The sequence below is a fragment of the Melozone crissalis genome, unplaced genomic scaffold (genome assembly GCF_028551555.1).
Source record: "Melozone crissalis strain CALT ecotype California unplaced genomic scaffold, PUWL_Pcris_2 ptg000018l_1, whole genome shotgun sequence".
NCBI lineage: Eukaryota > Metazoa > Chordata > Aves > Passeriformes > Passerellidae > Melozone > Melozone crissalis.
The window spans coordinates 39,903,695-39,927,639 of record NW_026535796.1 but is presented as its reverse complement, the minus strand read 5'-3'; the positions used below and the strand labels follow the sequence as shown (position 1 = coordinate 39,927,639).

At 39.0% G+C, this 23,945-nt stretch overlaps 1 protein-coding gene across 1 annotated transcript in view; it reads right to left on the bottom strand.

The window, feature by feature from the left end:
- The window catches only part of KCNK13 (potassium two pore domain channel subfamily K member 13), a 48,889-nt gene that overhangs the window by 17,175 nt on the left and 7,769 nt on the right, over positions 1–23,945 (bottom strand). The window lies entirely within an intron of this gene.

Here is a 23,945-nt window from a genome sequence, read left to right as displayed (position 1 = left end):
CTGTTTTTAAACTCAGCAGTGTGAGAGCAGGCAATTCAGCATAGTCACAACTTACTGATGTGAGCAGTGTGAGGAAATGGCAGATTTATTCCAGTGCTGTACAAGTAAACACATGCCAACAGTCTACTCTTCCTCCATACCATGATACCAACTGGTAGAGCATAGATGTCTTATAAAATGAAGCGTGCTTTACTGCTTGGCTTGTAAAATGTGAACACATAATTTTAGAACTCCCGCATTCCCCATTTTACACAACCCTTTGCAGCAGTTCTCTCTTTACAGTGAACCAAAGCACACAGTGCTGCCTGTACTGATCCCCAAGAGCTGGGTCAGGCACACAAACAATTCGACAGGCTGAACAGATGTAAAACCTTAAACCATGGGTTCACTGCTTTGACTAGGAAGGCATCTTGTGAGTAAGCTTCTCTGACCACTGCATTGGCAAAGGAAAATCTAGGCTCCCACTACTGTCTCCATAAGCTTCTCCTCCAAGATTTACACACCTGGTGTGTATTTTCCAAGTCTCTCTAAAACCCATGCTCTACATGACCAATAGGAATTCACATTCAGTTTGAGAAGCTATAATATACTTCTATTCCACCATGTTTATTAGACATCTGCCAAACACACTTCCTCTCTAATTTGTATTTGGTCATGAGAACAGCACTAGTTGTAAGAACAGTAATAATATAACTCCCTCCTATTAAGATAAGTTAAAGGTAATGCACACTAAATAAGAAAATGAAGGCATTGTTACCATTGATGGGGGGCAGGCTCAAGGATTTTGAAGCCTCAATGCCCAGTTTTGAGCTGCACCACTATTCTGAGTAACAATATGCCAGCTTCAGCTGTTCTTGGTCAGAGACCTTGCCACATCCAGCCTCATTAATTGCTGTTGCAGTTCTGCTCTTTGATTAAATGGAATTTGTGTAATCTGGTGGGGCAAAAGCTACAGACCGATGGTTTCACAAGAACATGTCGGGGATAAGGGAAGAAAAGAAAGAGAAAGCAGAAGGAGCTTGCAGTGAGGATAAATGACCTGATGTTGAGTGCAGATCTGAGTCCAAACATTCCAACCCCAATGCTGAGAGACTGGGTTTTGAATCTTTGGGAACAGACTTGAGAGATGCTGGCTCTGTATCAGCACTGGGAACCTTATACCAAATCCTTTATAGTTTCAGGTGATGGCAAATTTGAGTACAGAACTCCAGTGGATCTCACTGTAAGTGGATCCCACCTACCAAGTTCTGCTTGAGCCCTGTTGCTGCAGTTCTGCCAGCAATGCCACATAAATGCAGAAGCTGTCAGATACACCAATAACAAACCGTAACTTTCTCAATTACACTGAAATTTGAGAAGAGTTTATCCAGTGGCAATGGCAGCAGAAGCAGCTCTTACCCACTTGACCCTGGCACTGGCTTTCTTGTGCAATGCACCTATAGCCTCACATTGATCCAAAGGAGAAGTTAAAAATCATAGAATGACTTGGGTTGGAAGGGACCTTAAAGATCACCTCATTCCAATCCCCCTGCCAGGGCCAGGGACACCTTTCACTAGACTGGGTTACTCAGAGCCTCATCCAGCCTGGACTTGAACACTTTCTGGGATGGGCCATCCACAATCTCTGAGCAACCTGTTCCAGTGCATCACCACCCTCACAGCAACAAATTTCTTCCTAATACCAAATCTAAACCTACTCTCTTCCAGTTTAAAAATGAACCTTTTGTCAGAGTATTTTTAACCAGTTCAGTCTTGATCCAGCTAATTGCACAATCCCACAAGAAGAAGCAAGATGCAAGAGAGGAGTGACTCTGGGTGTGGAAGGGGTTTAGGACAATGGGTACAGCACTGGCTCTAAAGAACATCAGGGACAGGGTGTTTTCAGCAGCTCCTAACAGGTAAGTGATTCATCAAATGGTGATATGCCATCCTCTCATTCCTGGAAACTTGCTTTCTGGAGGCACGTTTGCTTCACTCCTGCTTGCCAGGGGAGGCCCAGAGAGCTGAGCTCTGCCAGTGCTGCTGCTGGAGCAGAAATTTTTTTAAAAATTTTTAAACTTTTTTTTTTTTGTAATCATCAGGGAAATTCACATTTAGGTTCTTCTAGAGGAATTTCATTTCTCTTGCACAGTGTGTGACAGGCATTTGTACAAGCCAGTTTAATCTGAACAGTTCAGCTGTCCAGGAAAAGAGCAGGTTACCCTCCCATGCAACCCTCCATTGAAGAAAAATTTTCCTTCCTTCCACTACCACAAAAAGTAGCAGAAACAGCTATTATACATCTGAGTTTAAAAGCTGACTTTTATCTCCAGTTCTTTTACAACTGTATTTAGGAGTGTAAGACGGACAGGTCCATGTATGCCACCATGCCTGAGCTTTGTAACCTTTCCATGACCACAGCAGTGAGCCAGAAAGCTCATTGAAAGCAAGGTAACAGGTATGTATAGCAATGCTACTGCTGGAAACCTGTGACAGTGTTTTTCCTCTGTGTCCTGCAGTCTGTCTTTTCCTCCTGTCCTCTCCTGTGGATACTGGTGCAGGGAAACCAGGAGTGCAATACAGCTGCTTCCATCCCAAAGGCCACCTGGACAATCAGATAATTGATTTTTCTTATTTTAATAATCCACCCAATTGCTGTTTCCCTTCTTTTCCCAGATCCAAGATAAAGCTTAAATTATCTTGCTTTCCTTAGGCACTTCACTGGCACAAGTCCAAGCCATTCAGGAGGAGGGGGAGGAGCTAGGACATCACACAAATTGTCTTCTTTGGGACACACTTGTTCAGATTAGACACCATCCACCTCTGCTTTATATGATGGCAGTTCAGCCAAATCAACCTTTTTTCAAGTACGGCAAATTACTCACTTCTTAACAAACCCAAGTAAGACCAAAGTCTCCTGGGATTTTATTCAGCCAAACATTAGTCACATGCAGCTTTGGGTTTCATGCTTTATTTATTTATTTCTAAGACAAGAATTTGACTGCAAAGATTAACAAGAACTTATCCTGAAATTTGCAAGGAGGTCTATCACATCATATTTTATTTATTCTTCTATTTCCCAGAGGATAGAACAAAGCTCTCTGAAGAAGTTATAGCTAAATAGTCCTTGACCGTTTCTATTTCATTGCACTTTTTCAATAAAGGATGATTTTATCCAAGTCAAACTCCAATAAATTGAACTAAATCACATCAGGAACTGATCCACATCTTGAGGTCGCCAAACATTTCCCATCATCATTAAACAGACAGAGTAAAAGTCTGCTAGCAGCTTAGAGAAACCTGAGACACCTTTTAGGTAGATGTGATTCTACCTGAAGACAACATTCAGATCTCCTGCTCCTATTTTTTCTCTTCTCATATTTGATACAGGCATAATTTGCTAGAAATAACAATCTCACATTCTTCACATTTTAAGATTCTCCTCCCGACTATTTATGTGCAGGTAAACAAACTGGAACACTGCAAGGGATAATTACAGCTCTGTACACAAAATACAGAAAGAGCAAGATCTCACTTCAAAGCAGATGCACAGCACGTGCACACCCACAGATGAAGTGCTGTGTTTAGCATCTGGATAAAATGCAATATTGACACCAATAATTAAGAAATAATTGCTAACACTTCCCACTGCAGAACAAGTGAACAGTTCCATCAATGCAAGCTTGGTCTTGCCAGTTTAAAGTGACAAGATGCAGGAAATTGCCATATTTACTATTCATAGAAAGTTAAGCAACTCTTCATGGGCAATGGATACTTTTGAGTGCTTTTCACACATTCTAAAATTTCTCTTTTTCTGACAAAACTTTCTCCTGCCTTCCAGGATGAATCCCACTAAGTGTCAACAAGCAATATTGTTCTGCTATGAAGGGATGCTTGGGTTTAGCTTGACAGAAATCAGAGCCTTTCAATGGAATGTGCACAGATGGTTTGTGGCTTATGCCTTGAAAAAAGTGAAGACAGGAAGCATGAACTTGAGCTTTTTAGAAAGAAAAGCACTTGTTGATGGAATGTGCAGCTAAGAGGCAGGTGTGCAATGTGCACAGTGAGGCGGAGTCTCAAAGACTTCCTGTTGAGCTTCTCACCAAAATATGAATTACTGAAAATATTGTCACTACTTTCAAAAACTTGCATATTTGCTTAGTTTATCCTATGGTGAGGAACTTCAGGCTTGAAGCTGTGACAAATTGCAGTGCACGGGTCTTTGCTTCAAGAAATGAATCAACCAATGGATGGCCATTCAATCCCACTGATAATTCTTCTCTGCACTTTAATTGCAATGGATGGATCTGACATTTTCTTTCAGTGATACAGAAGTCTGATATTCTGTGCTCTTTATTTTTTTTATGGGTTTAAACCAATCCTGATAGAGTTATAATTGGTTCTCGTAGAGATAACTTTTGTCTCTACAATACAAATCAAAAGCAACTCAAGGATTTTTCTTCTTCATTGTTAGTTACACAATCATAGACTACTGAAAGTGAGAAAAACAAGAAGAAAGTGTTTCAGTAATTGCCATCTGTAGCTCTTTGGAGGATTTTTTTTTAGTTAGCTTGAAGTTAGAGAAAGTGAGTTCTGCTTTTACATCTGGGCAGATGCCTGGGAAGCAATATACAATGCCGTAATATTTTGGCTGCAAATACTACAAAAGTGATGATTATAAAATATTTCTATTAAATAATCACTATGTCTGCTACAATAATGTGTTTATCAGCATATGGAGTGGTAATTAAAGGCTAGAGTAAAACAATAGACTAACATTTTTTTTATTTAGACTTCTATTTTAGAAGCTGGAGAGAAATACCTGCCACAGAGCATCTTCTCATGCAGTTTGATGCAGAGATATATGGGAGGAGTCACTTTTCCCCCATGTATCATATGAAGTTCAGAAAACATGACAAATAAAAAAGGCAAAAACTGTTAATGTGTGAAAGGAAACACATTATGTAAGATGGGAGATTATGTTTAAAGGAACAAAACTGTTTAGATTAAGAAAAGTAATAGTAATTTACTTGGAATTATATCAATATTCTTGCTGTCAATACTTCTTGACATGGGAAAGTAATGAAATTTTCAGCAGGAAAAAGAATCCCTTCTTAATAAATTATAAATTAATCAATCTCTGTCAATGCTGATGGACAAATTCTGCCATAACTCCAACAGCTGAAATGAAAGAAATACTGAAAGTCTAAGCTAGTCAAATGATACAAACCCAACTGCTAGACTGGCTGTATCTAAAATCACTTTTCTGTTTCTCATGCAGGCACAAAAGGATCAAAAAGCCCCCTGCTTTTTCATAGCCTCTCGACTTTTCTTAGAAAACAAATCTCATGATATCCTATTATTTCCATTACTTTTTCCTAAAAATTTTATCTTCTCTCTCTACTCTTTGTATATAGCTTGAAGCAAGAAAGACAAAGCATAAACTCAACCAAGGGCGAGAAACCTGGTCTCTGTAACATACTTCAGGCGTCTTATTGAAGAAAAAAAGACAAAGTGCAAAAAAATCAAGCAATGAAGCAGGATATTAAAGACAATCTGTCAAAACAAATGTTTCAGTGCCCCCACATTATTATTCTCAAACCAGGTGAGGCACAGAATTTCCAAAATATTTCCTAATAATTTTAAACCTCTATGGGGTATCTTAAAAACCCATTCCATTAGTTCAAGTGTACAAACCCCCTGCATTTGGAGTAAAATCTTGATTTGGCTGAACTCAATGGCAAAGAATCACTTAGAAAACTGCAGAAGCCAAAGAAATGATGATTCACAAGGCTTTCACACTGGTATTTGCTTGTACTTTTTATAACTCAAATATTATATTCCATTGGAATAGAAATGGGTTGTATATTCTATCATGATTAAACTGACTCTCACTGCAGTTATATTAGATAATTGAGTGTTTGCCTAATTTGGCAGATGTTTAAAACTAAGACAGGAAAACCAAAGTCTATCAGCTAGTGGTAAAACTTTGACTCCCTTTTCTTTAAACAACTTACAGCATTAATTCCTTGACTAAACAGATGTACCAAGAGTATAAAACAAGTGCTTATCAGAAAAGCATATTAAAGTAGTAAAGGCAACAAAAACACTTCAACTCCTACCATCTAACAAACTGATCCCATTGGCTGACCTCTAATTGACTTCCCATGGACAAGTTACTCTCCATGTGACTGCACACCCACAGCTAAGGCTGCCCTGTGCTGCTGCAGTGGGCGCAGAAAGGATGCATTGCCAAAGGCCATCAACAGCAGTGGCCTCACATCCTCCTGGCCTTTCCCACCCTGCCAGCCTCCCTGACAAGGCAGCATGTTAACCCTGCAGCCCAATCCAGGCTTGCTGGCCACTCACGTGCTGTTCCCCAAGTTAGCAGCACCCAAGTACTGCTGCACTTCTGAGAGAGGCCCAGGCACAGACAGTCAGACACTCTGCCTGCTACACAGCACAAGGCAGTGTGCCCAGCATGGGGGCCCCTTGTCACCAGCTGGAAAAGATTGGAAATGGCATGAAATAAAGGCAAAAGTGTGTTTTTAGAATTACATTCACTTCATCACTCCAGTGCTACTGGAGTGTTTGTTTTCCCAGGGAATATAGATATGGCATTATGGTGTTTGCATGCCCAACATGGTGTCCCACCTCTGAAAATAACCAGCTACCCAGTCTTTGTAAAGGGAAGGACTGCTGCCAGTTGCCTATGAGACAATATGTCTATATCAATTAGAGAGGGCTATTTACACAGCTTATAAAATTATTGACTCTATTTTTATACATTCTCATCCACCATATACAGATGTTCACAGAGGAAAGTTTTACACCAGCCATAGAGTTTGTCACTCCTTTCCTGTGCCTTTGTAACTCCATTACAAAAAATCTGTTTACACTCGGGAAACACAACAGTGAGTCAGACACCAGGACAGAAAATTAAGTGACATATAAATCTGCTGTCAGCAACAGATCTAAAACTTTGCACAAATGACTCAGTATCTAGAAAACAAAATAAATATTATCTCATAAGGTTGACAAAAACTGGGGGGAAACACCAAAATCTCCAAATAATTTCAATAGCCTAGTTGAGTAATAAGCCACATAGTCTTTCAGCTGCATTACTTTTATATTATGTAGAAAAGTATGAAAATATTTAATAATCTGAAAGCTACATGTTGGACATAGCTTTTCTGTTAAAATAAAGTTACATGGTATTCCTGAATTTAAAGTAGGATTCTTATTATATCAAGATTTCTAACTCACTGAAGTTATTAAATTGGCTAAAATGTAACGTGCAGTAGGATCTGCAAAATATTCCTCATTGACTCAACATAATCAAGAGTAATTTCCTGTGCAAGAACTACATCTTACTAGAAGATACATTACATAGGTGCCTCCTCTGCTTATGACTGAGCATGTAAGTTCTCTCAGCATCTGCAGCTGTAGTTCATCTCCCACTCCACTTGGCGCAATTAAAAACTTGTAAGGAAATAATAGGAAATTATTCACAAAAATTTTAATTGTCTTGCACATAAGCTAACAGACAATCCATGTAGCTGGTGGGACACTTAACACTAAACACCTTCTAGACCACTGCTGATTCAAATCCGATATCTAATGATTAATAAAATTTCCAATTTTCTCCCTGACATTCATCTTATACTTTTCTTACTTAATATTAGCCCATTACTATTAATCATGCTTTTTCATGTTAACTAAATCCACTCTTCCCATTAGGTTATGTTTTCAAATACCTGTAAGTTGTCACCAGTTTATCTTGCTCTATCAAATATTTACAGGTTATTACACAACACTGTTACCATGCAATTAATATTTGCCTTTTTAAAATCCTGTCTTCTATTCACACTTGGACCTGCTGGAAATCAGTGTAGCTCTCCCTTTTTGGTAATAATTTTGTTTACAATAGCAAAAAAAAGTAGTCCAAAAGCTCTGTGTACTTACCCAGATGAAGCTGTGAGAAAGCACTTCAGGGCCCCAAGAGCCTCCTCCACTCTGGCCAGGTGTGTGAGGAGCTGGTTGGGGCTGGTTGAAGCGGGAGCTGCCCCAGCTCAGCGCCCACCCTGGCACATTTGTGTCTCCTCTGCCTGGCTCTGGACAGAGATGGTGGCAGAGGATCTGTTTGCTCCCCTGCCAAACCCTGGGCAGCCCTCTGGTATCCAAACAAGCCTCTAGGAGGCTTCAAGAGGCGTCAGCCTGAGGGTTATCTAGAGAGGCTCTGTGCTAGAGAGGCAGTGCAATGATTGCTGGCACTACCCCACCACCTAAATGAGGGAGGCAGAGCTCCTGACATCTGCAGAGCAAGGAAAATGACATCTTTCCTCTACTTCCTTGTCACCTTCACAAAACTCTGTGAACTAAGCAATAACTGCATTTTCTGGTTTCTAGAACTACAGTGGAAATACATAACTTGACTTGCAAAAACCAATTGTGTTTTCCTTGCTGCTAGAGCATTTATCATGAGGACATGCCATTAGTGCTTCTAGCGATTGTGACTCAGAGAGGGAAGGGAACTGTTGGGTTCTATTTTAAAGAAAATACTTCCTTAGAAAAGTGTGGGTTTATTTTTAGAAGTCTGTAGAAGTCACTTTGATTCCTCAGAGTTCTTTCAAAATTACTGGAATGTGTGATGCATTCATACCTACAATAATTGCATTAGGATATTTGTTAGGAAACTCATGCTTAATAAATACTGTTATTTGCTCTAAAACTCAATTTCCATTGATGTTCATGTTCTGAACAATGATCTATTAGAGTTAACTCAGGGCAACTCTAACAAGTACTTAGGAGAAAAGTCTGTATGTAGGCCCCTGTTAAAGCTTGTGATGACTCCAAAATCCAGAGTTTCAGTGGTAAACAGCAGTAAATTTATCCCTCCAAATATCCTGTGTTATAGATTTAACGGAATTCTTTCAGTGTTTTTTTCAGACGAAGACAGACTGAATTAAAACTTTATTTCTAAGCATCAATTCTAAACCACCATTCATATTCATGTGCTACAATGACTAACAAGGGCTACTTAGACTGTAGCCTTTCTGATTTCATTATATACTCTATACAAAATTAAAAGGCATACCAAGTGCTAAAATGGCAATAATACAAAGTAAAGAGAGGCTGAGTTAATTTTATCACTAGCAATTTTGCTGTTACTATGGCAAGTGTGAAAGCATTCCCATTACTTAAGGCAGGATTTTGCAGTGCTACAAGTCCTCATCTCAGAGATACTTAAACCGTTTTTTAATATATTAATTACATCTACTGTCCACCTTTGACTTTTCCCTTGTGGATAAACATTGCCAGCCCATGGCCTCATTTGTTGCAGCTTTCAAGACAGTTTCAACACAGCATTTGGATCTGATTCTGTCTAAAACTGCACACATGAACTGGCTCTGCTCCTGATTTTACCCTTGGCCAGGGAGACCACCTGAACTGAACCTTGAATATTGCCAAGAGAATGGTTCAGTAAAGAGTCTCCCTGAAGAAACAAGAATCATCAGACTGTTGGGGAGGAAAAGGAAAATATATATGGAGGAAGCAGCATAAAATATATTGAAAAACTTATTTTAATGCATCAATGTATGTAAGTCTCTTAACTAGTGAATGATTTCTTCAGCAAACTATGCCCAGCCATTCCCTGAGAATTAAGTCAAACTCCATGATTTGTCTTCCAGGAGAAAAATCACAAAATACTCTCCCCCCCGAACTTTCTGGTACATTTACTCATTTTCAGTGGACAACTTCACACTCTGACTTTCTCTTGTCTTTAGTTTCCAAGTTATTAGGTGGCTAATCTCTAACAAGCTAGCAGCAAAGCTATCACAACAGGTAAGGAACAAACCTCCTAGTGCTCCAATTTGTCTTCTTACCTGTTGTTTAAGGGCATATTGTGAAGAAATGCTTCATCCTTGCATGGGAAAATGTGGGATGATAGACTCACAAGGGTGAACGTTTTTCTTCCAATTTCTTTTTACCTTGGCAGAATATCACAAATTATTTCTATTTCCTAGAGCTTCTAGGAAAGCAAGGAAAAGTAACACCAGCAGACCATTAATCCTACTGTGGTAAATGCTGGGGGCTTAAATCAACAGCATTTATGCATGTTGCATTACATGAAGAATGTGTGTGTAACAGCAGTGTGTTCAGCCTCACAAAAGCATCATAAACACTATATGTATACTATCTTATGTATCTCATATATTAGATCTTAAAATCATAGAAGCATTTTACTCCTGCTACATTTGTGTCAGGCCTCATGCTGAGACATTAAGCCAGTGTTTCCTCCATTCATGCATGGTTGCTGTGGAAGCAGGATGTAAAGATCCCAGAGCATTTACAAGGTGTGGGGAAGTCCTGCTGCCCCTACCCATACCCCCACCTTCCTCTCTGCCAAGGCACTCATTGCTTGCAATCTGAGAAGGGTATGCCCCAAATATCACTGTATTTGGAGATCAAATTTGGAAATACAGGAAGATCTGCAGGAAAACATGGCTTCAGAGAGAACTAATTTTCAGTAGCTGGCAAATCATTCCTGACTTATATAAACAGAAACTCTAAGGTGACTGAAACTCAGATTATAGCATAGTCCATTTCAATGTTCAAGACCATCTGTAACAAATTGACAGCAACATCTTGGCTGCCACATCTGCTTAAGTGTGACAATTAATTTTAGGGTCTAGTCTCTTGCACTGAGATAATCAAGTCCATATAGTCCAAAAGGGAAATTTTATTTTAATTTTCTACTTAAAATACCTTGTTAAGGAAGGCAAATTAGCAAGATGACACTGTGTGCAGTATTGTAAAAACCTTAATCAAGTCACCCCTTTGAGCAATATCCTGCAAGTGTAGCTTGCTGATTTCCTGGCATTTTTCCCTTTCCAAAGCACTGAGCCAATCTTAAGCTATTTCATGACTAAATACAAATCACCACAACTAACACAACTGGATGCATCAGCATGAAATATTAAGTTACCCATTCCTTAAATACATTTCTTCCTTCCAGATCCATGTTTATTTTTAAGAACAAAGCACCACTTCTCAAGGAATACATCCAGTAATGCAGAGTTTGGGGTAAGGAAAAAAATACATAATCCAAACTCATGTAGGCGAGAAACTGAGATATGTCCTTTTCTCCTTACCTATTATAAGCTGACTAGCAAGAAATAAAAGTGTTGCTGAGTTCTCAAATTCAGGACTTTCTAGGCTTAGGTAATTACCATCAAGCTCTAATCTAAGAAAATAGACTCGTGACTCAAAACACACAGTTCCCAGCAACAATCAGTGGCACTGCCTCTATAAGAGAGGAACTAAAATCGCCATTAACAGCAAATTTCATCTCCCAGTGTGCTAAGCAAAACCATTACCATTGTAAAGGTGCAATCATCATTTTTTCCCTAATAGCAGAGCAACTAATTTCATTGCAATATGGCTCCTGAAGACAGAAGTCTTAGGATGATTTGCATTTCAATATGGAAACAAGAACCCGAGAGCTGTAAAGTCAGCACTCATATTATTAGCACTGTATTAGCAGTGAACTCTTCCTAGCAACTGCCAAAACTCCAAGGACAGCAGGCTTTCTTGCCTACGCTTGCAATACTCTTCTTTCTAGCTGGTATGCTATGGTGGTTCTAAATGGTGCTTCCATGTTTTTTAAACTATAAATATCTGGGTGAATTGGTGTATTTTTTCCCATTCTTTACATTTCAGGGTTTATTATTTGCCCTGGATTTTCCTTACTGAGTACTGAAAGCTCTGATAATTTATGAGCCCAAGGTTTATACTGGGGGATGGAAGAGTGAAAATCTCCCCCACAGAATCTCCCTCAACTGACTCAAAGCCTGCTTTCTCTGCTAACTCTTATCTTACAACTGCTGAGGAAGATCCATTGTACTATTGATTTTCATTAAATGTGATCATGAGCAATGTGTAAGAGTGAAAGATGATTCACTGGATTTTATGGAGGAGAGAAACACAGCTGTTCCATTTATACACAGCAAATTTTTTTCGTAGTCCCACAACAATGAAGAGAAATAAAATATTTCAGCAGAAAAACTGATTAAGGTAACAATAAGGATGCCATATAGTTTCTAAAAATGGAAGTAAAGTTTCATCCCAGTCATTTTCATAACAGATTTCAGTTTTGTTTTACCTGTTTCTGCTTCCAGCTCAAAAGTTGCTCAAATTCTCATCCAAGCACATCCATATGTGAATATCCAGTCTCTATAGTTTCTTCTTATCCTTTATATTCTAATATATTTAGATAAGTATAATTGACAAAGCAAAAACATTTTTAGACAAAGATCAGGGTTTCCCTGCCTATTCTGCCATGAGAAGCCCCCCATAATTCTGTTGAACTTATGTGTGCACATTTACATACTACATGTGAATGCAAACCTATTCTTTTCATGTCTAGCTTTGTATTAGAAAGAGCAATTACACCCACAAACATGTTGTGAAGCTCAAAGCCTTCAGAAATCTAACTAAAAGCTTGGCATAGGAAAATCCAGTACTAATAGCATCTAAAACAACAACAACAACAAAAAAAGGCATATTTGTAGTATTACTTGGGCTTTGCAATAAAATGGAGCTTATGCACCCACTTGCCCCCACCTCTCTGATTATCTGTCAGTCATACTATGCTTCAATAGTTTTTGGAGTTGTTGATCAGTCTCTGTCAATTCCCCCAGATAATTATGATCCTACACATTTTCTGACAATTTGAGTTTAGGTGACAGACAGAGATGCTAATTCATGTTGTTGTAAAAGAAGAGCAGCCTGATAAAAGCTCTACATATTATGTTTGACACAGATCAGCATATTCACATTTTCTAGCTTTTAGCAATGTATCTTCATAAGACACAGCATGGCCTGATTTTTGTGAAATGAAGGGGATCAGAAGGTACTTAACAGTTTCTGTAGAGGGGATTGGCTCAAGTAATGAAAGGAATAAATCAAACGAAACTCAGTTCAAGTTAAAATTAAATTTTAAAACAAATCTGATCAAATTGTAACAATCTTAATCAAGTTTCAGTAGATCCTCACCAGGCCACTTGGGATGTTAACACATCCACAATTCACTTGAAACATGAGTTACAACCCTGCTTTCTTTCCTGAGGTTATTACCAGATGTGTGAGTGCATCAGGTACAGCTAGAACTAAAATCAACCCTAAACTCAGTTCCTCTATAAGGACTTGACAGTCATCACTAGTCTCTGTAGGACTTTGATCAAGTACCCACATTTTCATGTTCAATACCTGGCATTACTCCTGCATTTTGATTGCTTAACAAACACAGAAGTTATCTGTATGATGTATATGGTTACTACATGAAAACATTCTACCTGAAAAACAGAAAAACTCATATCAAGTACTGTCACAGCATCTATCACAGCTGAGACAGCCACAACTCACAGAGTATCACCACACAATTCTAGGCTTGAAGCAGTCACTCATACAGAGTAACACCATACCTCATCAGAATACTGCAAGCAGCTGCTATTTCTTGTTCTTCAGCCCAACCTTTTATCCCCTCATGCTGATGCCCTGCCCCTGTGTGCCTCTGTTCCCTCTGTGGTTGGTCAGTGCCCCTGGGCCCTCCATGGCTCATTGCTGTCAGTGCTGCTCACAGCTGTGCCCACTGGGGATGAGGCTCAGCCCAGCCCCATCCCAATCACCACAAACTGTGTGCCTACAAGTACTGTTAAATTTGAAGGAAGATTTGGAGGTCTGGTTTGTTTTTATGTATGTATTATTTCACTTTCTTGTGTAGGTGTGCAAATGAATGTAGGTCTTCTACATCATGGCACATGTCAAATACACACTCACACAGAGGTGTCTCAACAGCCTGGGCAGCCCTTCCCTGTAACTTCAGCAAGGAAGCAATCTGTAAGGTAAGAAATCTTCATTTCTAAGTGCTGATGCCCTGAAAAAAAGTAGTTTCTGCCCAAGACTAAGCCAATCACAGCCCTGCACCTGCAGATCAGCACAGTCTGCTGGCATGGTGGCATTGGCACTTTGGCTCCTGGTGACACGTTGAGGCCCCTTGGCTGTTGCCTTGTGACATAGGGGCAGAAAGACTCCCAGTTTAGGCTTCACACTTCAGGCACAGGCTTTGACTGATGACCATGAAACTGCTTCTGCCATGGCTCATTATGTTATGTCTAAGGGGACAATGACAGTTTTTCCAACAAAATGCTCTTGATTTAATGAAACTAAACTGTTATCAGTTGCAATCCAGAAAGGTTCAAAGGAGAAAATAATCTCTCAAATGCTGCAGAGTTGTTGTTTTAATTGCTAATTAGTGCATATTTTGACAGTAATCACTGAACCCTGTGATGGTTCCAGAGGTTCCCATGGTTCTGCTATAAGATGTTTTGGCAGATTCTGCAGTCCTCAGACCAACACTAGGAGGATTTACTCAAGAGCATATCTTGGGGTTTTTCCTTTGCTTTACACATCAGAACTTCAAGCCTACATAGTTTTGTCACAATACTTTGAAAACTATTCTTTTAGTGTAAAATTAAATGGACACTAAAGACTTGAAATCTAATAACTCTAAAAAATAGCTACTTTTTTCTCCTGAGATTGAGGTATTACAGAACACTCCACTTCGTTTTCTGTTTCACCTTGCTGTAAAAAATGCCAGTATGAAGAAAATGAGCAATATTTCATTGTCCTTTGAAGAAATTAATGGAGAAAAAAAAGCAATTAAGAAATTTTAATTTATGTTTTGTATGCAATTGTAGAAGGAAAAATTAAAACTCAACTCTGCAGGGACCTGTTTATATGTTTTGCTTACCCCAAATAAGAAAACAAGTAGTTCTGTTACTTCAGGGTCATTACTAAGGATGCATAAGATTAAGCATGTGCATAAATTTGAACTGTATTTCAGCCTGTATTTCATTGTTCCTCCACAAAGTACCCAAAGTGCCTTAATATCAGTTGCTGTGAATAAGCTACAGCAATTCAGCCAGATTTCCAAATCCTGCATGCTAGGAGTCATGTAGAGAGATGTCCAAGCTCTCTTCGTACCCTTGACTTAGATTTGTTGACTTTACTAGGCACTGGCAATTATGGATCCTGTTCAAAACCACTAGTGGTGTTGCCTGAATTTATTGCATTGCAAGGACTGAAATAACCAAACACCTGGCAAGTCAGAAGCTTCAGCTCCAAGTCCTGCTTGGCCACAGGGAGGCTTCAAGCCTTGCTTTCATTCCCCAGAGCAGTGCCTAAACCAACCAACTTGAACACAAGGCTGGGACTGAGCCTTTTCTGTTCCTTCTTAGGGAACCTGTGCCATGGTGCTAACTTCACAGGAGGAGACGTAGAGCATGGACACAGAGCTGCCAGGGAAGGCAATGATTGTGCTCCTCTTTCATTTTTCCAGTATAGCAAAATTTTGACACTGACTATAACCACTTACAAATTCTGTTAAGGGGTCATCTTTCATCCCTGCCCTAGGAAAGTTAGGTTCTTCACATGAATCTGCTTCTGCAAAAACCACTCCTCTCAGCCCCCTAGCTTACTCCACAAGACAGCTGGCTCAGGTAAAAGCCTGAGGGAGCTTCTCCAGACCTCTGTCCTAGAAAAGCACTCTTCAGGGAAGCCAAGATCCAGTCCAACACAGCCTGAAACCCTCAGTCATGCCTGTGCTGTCATCAGGGGCAAGGTAATGGTCAGGAAAAATGAAGTAAACAAAGAGGGGGGGGAAGGAAGATTGAGTGCAAAGTCTGTGGTTGTTGAAAGCAATTTCATATAAAGTGGAAGAACCATTCATGGCAGTGTCTGTTGAACGTCTGCTGACTTCAGACCCTACAGCTTTACTGAGTCCTGAAACAAAAAACAAAACCCAGAAAGGCTCTGAGAGAGATTTGTTTCTCTGAACAAACTAATGGCAAACACAACATTCTCCATTTTAGAAATAAACTTCTGAAATTAAAAAGCCTACTACTATGGCTGCTATTTGACACAAAACTGAATTTCATTATTTTGGGAAACAAAACCTAATCAGTTATGTTATTTCTGAATCCTATCCAGTGTTTGATTATGCATCTTCTCTGCTGAGTATCTTTTTGTTCTACATTGCTTAGTTTTGTGGTGTCTTACATAGATTTACTTTTTTGGATTTCCTCTGAAAGGGCAAGTGTTGAAGACAGTACACAGCCACAAAAACAGTTGTCATATGCTTCAAAAGTATTTGTCATTCTTTTGATTTGGCTTTTAATCCCAGTTCTTAAAAGCTGTCTTTGATGTAATTGAGGCTTTTACTCCTCTCTATCTATTGGGCTTTTGATCACCTCCTAATTAATGAAGTAATGACAACCAATTATATTTACATCCAACACAAAGCATATTGTTAAATTTTGCCATTACCACTTTCCTTTCTTGCATGCTAACACAGTGTTGTAACCTTAACATTTTCTGCCTCACTGCTGCTGGGAGCATTAATCAGTAAAGTTATTTATTCCATTTTAATGTTTTTATTGACTGGCAATTATACATGAAGAGATGAAATGTCTGCATAACTCCTGACTCCCAGGATGCTTCTTACAAGCCAATTTTTCAAAATACTTAAAATGTATCAGGATCCTATTGTTTTGCTCTGGACAAAGCTTCATTAAAGCTATAGAAGGGAGCTACACATCTCTCTACAGGTCTACATCCATGTTTTATCACTGGTTTCAATTATCTAGTCTGAGTTGGAGCTCTGCAAGAGCACAAGCCTCAGAAAGAGCGGGGAAGGCTGACTTCACTTCTTATATTCTTGTTGCTGGGCTTTTTGCCAAGGAGAATTTGAATTTGATGCTGTATTTAAGGCAGAGGTTTCTGACATTCTCTATGAAAAAAAAAGTTTGTTTGCTTTCTTTGGATTTAAGTAAGATTCTATTGGTCACCACAGATGAGCTTCACCAGGACTTCTTACCAAGTCCCATAATAGTTACTTGACATGAAGAAAAGCCCATGCTGCCAGTGGCTTGATTCTTTCCTAATTTTAAAAATAGAGCATCTTTGAAAAATGAAAAACAATAAGGGAACAAAGAAAGAAAATTACTTCTATTAGAATTGTTTCTGTTTACTAGAATAAACTAGGAATTTTCTAAAAAAGCATTTTTTTCATGGAATATAACAAAGCTTCAAACCCAAGTGATTCACAGACACATTTTGGTTTTGACATATTTTCCCAAAACAGAAACAGGATTCTGACAATTGAGCAGCCATCATCCTTAGTGCTCTGCTGAAGAGCCCTGGTTTTCCTTGTGTGTGGCTCAGGGACAGCCCCACTCTGTGGCTTCTGTCCAGTCACAAGTAACTCATAAATAACCCCAACATGAGTTTGTCACAGAGCCAAAGGCTCATGACAGCCAGCTGTGCTGGCACTTCTCAGACACACAGCACTTCTCAGGCTCCCTTTGGCATGGGGAGAAACTATTCTTATTCCAGGAAAAGGTCCCCAACTGTCCCAATACCAGAAAAGTTTCAGAAAGCAGTCTCTTTTTTAGATTCAGCAAGTGGAGTCCTTGGAACACTTGGCAGTGTGCAGAATCCCTGGCATTACATATCTCTCTGCTCCATGCTGCTTTGAAAAATGAGAAAATATATTCCTGCAGATGTATTTTTGTGTATGATCTGCAGAAACTTTTGGAATCTCTGTATCTGAATGGTATCTTGAGCCTGAACTAGCTCCATGAGGTCTGTGCTTTCTGTGACTCCTTTGAAGCCAGTGCTGCTGCAAACTGTCCTGTGGCACTCTGAGCACCAGCACTGTGCCCTGCAGCAGTTGCAGAGTTGAGGACTTTCCTGGGCCAGTTACTAATTACCAACCAGCTCCTTCCTCATAACTTGAGTGTCTGCTGTGTAAACAGTTCTGCTAAGAAACTCTTCCATTTGATACCTTGGTCTGCATCATGGAGTAGCACTTCAGAAATGAAATCACAGATATTGTGCAGCCTAATTTACCTCAGCCTGGAGGAGAATGTCCTGCCATCAAGATATAGATCCTACCAGTAGCACTCATGGTGTAGCTGCAGCAATGTGAGCTGTATCTCTGCAACAAGGATTGTGCAGAAATCTGCATAATTTTCTGCATCCTTAGGAAGGTTCCCAGCATGTTCAGGGCAACACAGGAGAAGGCTCTCAGCAGGAATGCCAGGCTGAAGCTGAGACAAGAGGGAAGTGATATATATAGAGAGATAACTTCTATCCTAAATATTTTCCAGGATCACATAGGATGAGTCTCTCCCCTATCTGTAAATGTAGATGAAGTTTTAAGTTCAGAACTCTCATTTGCAATGAGATTATGCCAATTTTAAGCCTTTGCTGCAGTCAAAGAAAACACAAACTACCTACTCCAAGTGATGATATTTTGTGCAAATGGTCTAAGGGAGTAAAACACTTCCCACTGAAATGGTGAGAAGAAAAACAGGCATTTCCTGTGTGAAATAAATTACATTATTAATGAATGGATCTTTTCATGATGTTCAAGGTCTTCTCCTCTTTAGAAAGTAAGCAAAAAAGGCTTAAGCTCAAGGTAATTAATGAAGAAATTAAATGTAGGAGCAAGCAGCTGTGCAATGCCCTAATTATCATGTGTAAGGGACAAAAATCTATCTTAGGACTGATTACAAAATCAAAGAATCATTTTGGTTGGAAAAGACCTTTAAGGTCATTGAGTCTAATTGTTAACCAAACACTGCCAAGGGCACCACTAAACCATTCCAACAAGTAGTTCAGGAATACACAGGCAGAAGGTTTTGGAGCACAGCTTCACTGACAAAAGGCAGGTGTCCACACTGAACATGCTCTTTATCCAGGCATATGACTTCAAAATATCTGAAGCACCTGAGAATAAGGGACAAATACATTTAACCTGGATGATATCCAGTGGCACTAACAGACAGCTAGATCACTTCAGTTTGAGCAAGGCATAGTGAGCACCTGTGCTGCTGCTGTAGCTCAGCAGGTGACTCTAAGCTTGTGATCCTCATCCTTAACACCTGCCTGCCTCCTGGCCCATTGCAGGGAGGTCTGTTTGCCTGCAGTTGCCTTGATCACCTCTGCTGGTCCTTCCCTTCTAATTTCAGCCAGTTTGCTGCCAAGGTGTCTGCTTAAAAAGAGTGATGATATCCAGATAACTGCAGCTCTGCCTTTAATGTGGACAGAAGACTGAAAGTAGGATTTACATGATGTGATATTTAGGCTGATGAGCCTCAGTTATAATGGCAAAGAACTTTAGGAAGAACAAATACATGAACTAGTATTAATGGGTGATACTGTTTTATATTTAATGGGAACTAAATTAAGAGTGCAAGTTTGTTATAAAACATGACTGTAAAATCACCTAATAAACAAAGCAGATCTATGTGTATTTTGAGTCATACTAATGATTTCTTCAGGGTGAGAAGGCTCTGCAGACAGGCTGTATGACACAGTATGTATCCCTTTGAATGCTGGCAAGATTAAAAAAATCTTAAAATTATATGCAATAGCCTCAGTGCAACAGTGTTCCAAGATAAGACATGGATTTGAAGACTAAATAAAATCTCACTACCAAACTCAGTATTTTGTCCTTGATTTGAATAGTGAAACACTTTACAATCTGAATAGAAGTACAGTGCAACAGATGGCTTTTAAAGTGATTGAAAATTCACCCACTTTGTTATTTACACGCTCAATTTTAAACACAACAGGAGAATGGTTCAAACGCTTCTACAATAAAACCTCATCCAGTTAATTTCTTTTCCCAGTACTCTCCTGAATCAGCTCTTGAGGCAGGAGATAAATCATTCTAGGGAGGCAATAGAGAAAAAACATCTCTAGTAGGAACCTTTCTCCTTATAAAAGGACAATTTGCAAAGCTTTTTTTAATACAGCTTCAGCTGCCTAAATTACAAAATATTTAGTGTTTTGTCATGACAAGCCTGTTACCTGCTACCTTCTGTTGTTCTGCTCTTTTGGAGTTCAGAGAAAGAAATTGGAAGGGACAAACGTAGGAACATTGAAACTGTCACTAATAGCCCTCAAGAGTAACTAAGGACACCCATGGGTAAATATTTTATTTCTTTTTGCAATATTTCAATACTATAACTTCTGAGAGTTGTACCCCATGGGGTGTCAGAGAACAGCCAGAATACAGCATCCAGTGAAAACATGGCGAGAATCCTTTTGTGTCCCTTTGCCTGGAGGAGCAAAATTAAACTATGGGCTAGGCCAAAGTTTTACAGAGGGTGTCAGGACTCTTCTAATGTTGCAGGGGTTTGGTTTAGAGCTTGTCTGAAAGGCAGCATCTCCTTCAGCACAAGGATGTTTAAATTTGTGGTGAAAGAGGAAAGAATGGCCAGTACAGCTCCCTGGAGCATGCAGACAGTCTTAAGAACCTTCTCATTAAGGCACAATCCAGTTGGACCTGCTGACTTGATAAACCAGGAATACCCTGCCTGAGAGGGATGAGGTAGACTCTAGCTCTTTGAGCAGATGAGAATTTCTATTTAAAGCATTATACATGAAAAATGAAAGGAAGAAGAGCAGCCTGTATAACAAAATTAACTCCTACTTAGAAAAATAAGAGAAACTGGCCATTGCAAAATATTTTTCTTAGAACAAACAGCAAAATAGTGCCAGTACATAGCATACAGGGAATAGAAAAGTGATGTTCGAAGACTACAAAAGGAAGACATATTATAAAAAGGAATTGTTCTGCAGTATGAAAGAAAAGTTGCATATATAGGGGTTATTTTACCTTAACAGCACTATTCTATTTATATCTTTATGGAAATGACTTCAGAAAAAAAAATTTTGCCACTAACTGGACTATAATATTTCTTTATTTTCCATGTAACTAATGGAACATGGTTTTGCTCTAAGTGGTTTAAAATTTTTGAGCTTGACTATATTAATAACTTCATGTGTGTGTATAAGAACACAGAATTCAGTATTGTGCCTGTTAGGTGGGCATTATCCTTCACCAGAGAGAATCAACAAAGCTCAGCTGCCCCTACAGGCAGGTATGAATGAGGGAATCACTAGCACAGATGTGCAAGAGGAACAGTCTATTTTAGCAAGAAGGCTGGACAGCTGTTTCTGTGAAGTTCTGACCACTTACACAAAAAAGAGTCTTGCAGAAAAGTACAAATGGATGCAAATACATGCTTAAAATAGGAAACTGGGTTTTTTAAAGTCTGCACCTGCCTTTAGTACTTTTAAATTCAATGTTTTGCTCCTTGGAGTTTTTTTGCAATGTTACATTTTTACACTGAAGGAATGCATGCTTTCCACTTCTTTAGTTTTCTAATAACTGATAACTATCAGATTTTCAGCAGAACTACTTTCTATTAAAAACAGTCACACTTAAAATAGGCATGTTAGTTGTGTGTGAATCAAATCACATTTAGGGTCTTATTAATAGTCTCACTGTGAGAACAAAACCACCTCAAACTCAAAACTGGTTTGAGGTTGCAAAAAGCCTGGGCTATATTTGCAATCAACAGCACCTACTGATATATTGAATTTACACTTGTCAAGAAATCCGAAACACTCCCATGAGCCATATTCTGCCTTCAGGGATGGCAGTGTGAAATCAATGGAACTGAATCTCATGAATGCTATAAAAATCTCTAGTATGTTATAATACTGAATATTTTTCATGGGAATATAAATTATAAAATAATATTTCACTATTTAGCTACAAAAGTTCTTTTTTTTATTCATTTTTAATATTTAAACAATTCTGGTTTAAGTTATTCTTAATTTGCTGAAAAGGCTTTAATACGTGAACTGCTGGTACAGCAGTCAGCTGAACGTTTAACAGCAGAGATAATTCCACTGGACAAAAGTACTATCTATCAGCAAACAGAAACAGTAACAAAGCCTTTATCTCCAGTATTTTATATCCTGACCAAATTATTTAAAAACTCAGTTAAGACAGTCAGAGACAGTCAGCTAACACTGGGATTTAAGTTTGCAAGCCTTCCCCCAGCATTTATGATATAATTTTAAACAAATTTCTCCCTCTTTGTATATATGGGTTAATCCAAGTAAAAATAATTATTTTATATTAATGACTATAATATATACCATTATTTAAACTGATTATTAGTTAATAATCACTTAAGTCAATATAGTCTTTTTTTTTTCACCATCCTCACTATTGTGCATACCCAGACCCTCTTTGTTCCTAAAATTCATCCATGGGACAAATTAAGACTGGTCCTGTAACCAGCAAGTAATTTGTTTAAATAAGTGTTTTTCTTTTCTCCATCCAACTTATCCCACCTCATGGCATGTCTAATCTTTTCAGCCCTGATTAGGCTTCTGCTTTCAATTAAAAAAGCAAGTTTTCCTCCAGGAAATAGGAGAATTGTGTCACCACTCTAGTCAGAAAACCCTCACGTGCTGAGTGCCACAGGCTGAAGCACTGATCTCCAGCTCAGGCTCCTGAGGGAACTTTTGGTTTGGAAAATGAGAGATGCCTTGGAAGTGAGTATTAGGCAGAAGCAGTAGGATAAGAGCAGGCTATCAGGTCATGAGGTGAGCAGGCTGGATGGAGAGTGGCCTGGCTGGGGAATGGGTGCATTCTCCTGGAGCTTTCCTTGGCCTGGAGTTTGCACTCCCAGTCTGCCAGGGAGCTGCAAAGGCCCTGATCTCCTCCCCTCTGGGCAAGGGCTGCAGTGCAGCAGCCTGGCCATGGAGACCAACATTTCACTCAGACACACAGGGCTCCTACATGGTCCCTGCTGTATGTCACCTGAAGGACTACATCCAATTTTCAGCAGTGTTTTGTGCAAAAAATGGACAATAACAGTACTTTCCTCAGGCCCTTTGTCCCCAAGTCATACCAGCATATCAGACACAAGCAGAAGGAGGTACAGCTGCCAGAACAGAGACTTCCAGGAAAGTACTTAATTCCTTGCAGGACCAAGTTCTTCAAAGTAACCTCCTGTTTATTTTTAGCTGGTTTTCTTGATGACTATTTTACCATCCAGGTTTTTTTTTTTTTCATTCCAGCAGCAGCAAAGATATTGTTATATCTGATTTCACTGCTTTAATTAAGTAAGTACTTCTCAGTCCATGATCAGCTCTATTTTGGTCTGGTTTAAAGTTTATTTAATTTGAGACATATTTCAACCAGGGTAGCATAATGGCACATCTCAAGGCCTAATTGATCCTAATATTAAAATGTTAGTTTATTTCTTGAAGGAAATAAAAAAAAAAATCTAAAAAGTTTAGTGTAAATTTGTCAAAAAATTCTTTTTATCTGCACTCTAAAAATAGAAGTAAAAAACAGCAAAAGAACAAGACTATATGCAGTGTGATTAACACCCTGCTTTTTTTTTTTTTTTAAGGATAATAGGAATAATGAGCACATACTATCACTGAACCTGGGAAAAAAGCCCTGGCAGAGGCAGAAAAATGTAATCTAATCCATTCACTGCACAATGAGGGAATTAAGGATTCTGCATAATTCTTGTGAAGTGTCTGGTTAACCTGAGTGTAAGGGACATGTCTATGTCACTCCTAGTCAGACTGCACACTTGCTTCATTTCATTCAGAAAATTTTTTCTCATATACAATCTGAGTCTTCTGTGTTGCAATTTAAGCCCATTGTCTTTTATTTCTTCCTGTCATCATTGCTTTTTTAAAGACTGGCCAAATGTTTGTCATTTTAAATTGCCTGGAATTTCAACCCCTTCTATGAGTTGCCAAAGTGCCCATTATTGCTTTAGTAATTTCTTTGAATATTCTAGAATGCAGTTGAGTTAGCTTAAATGATTTTAAAAGATCTGACAGATTTAGGGATTCTAACCTATTCTTTCACTTTCCCCTTTCTTACAAGTGTTAATTGTACCACACAACAGTTCAGAGCTGACCTTTTCAGAAGACTGACACAGAAAAAGCCATTACACATTTCAGCCTTCTTGAAATCATTTGTTGAGAGCTCTTCCTCTTTTCTGTAC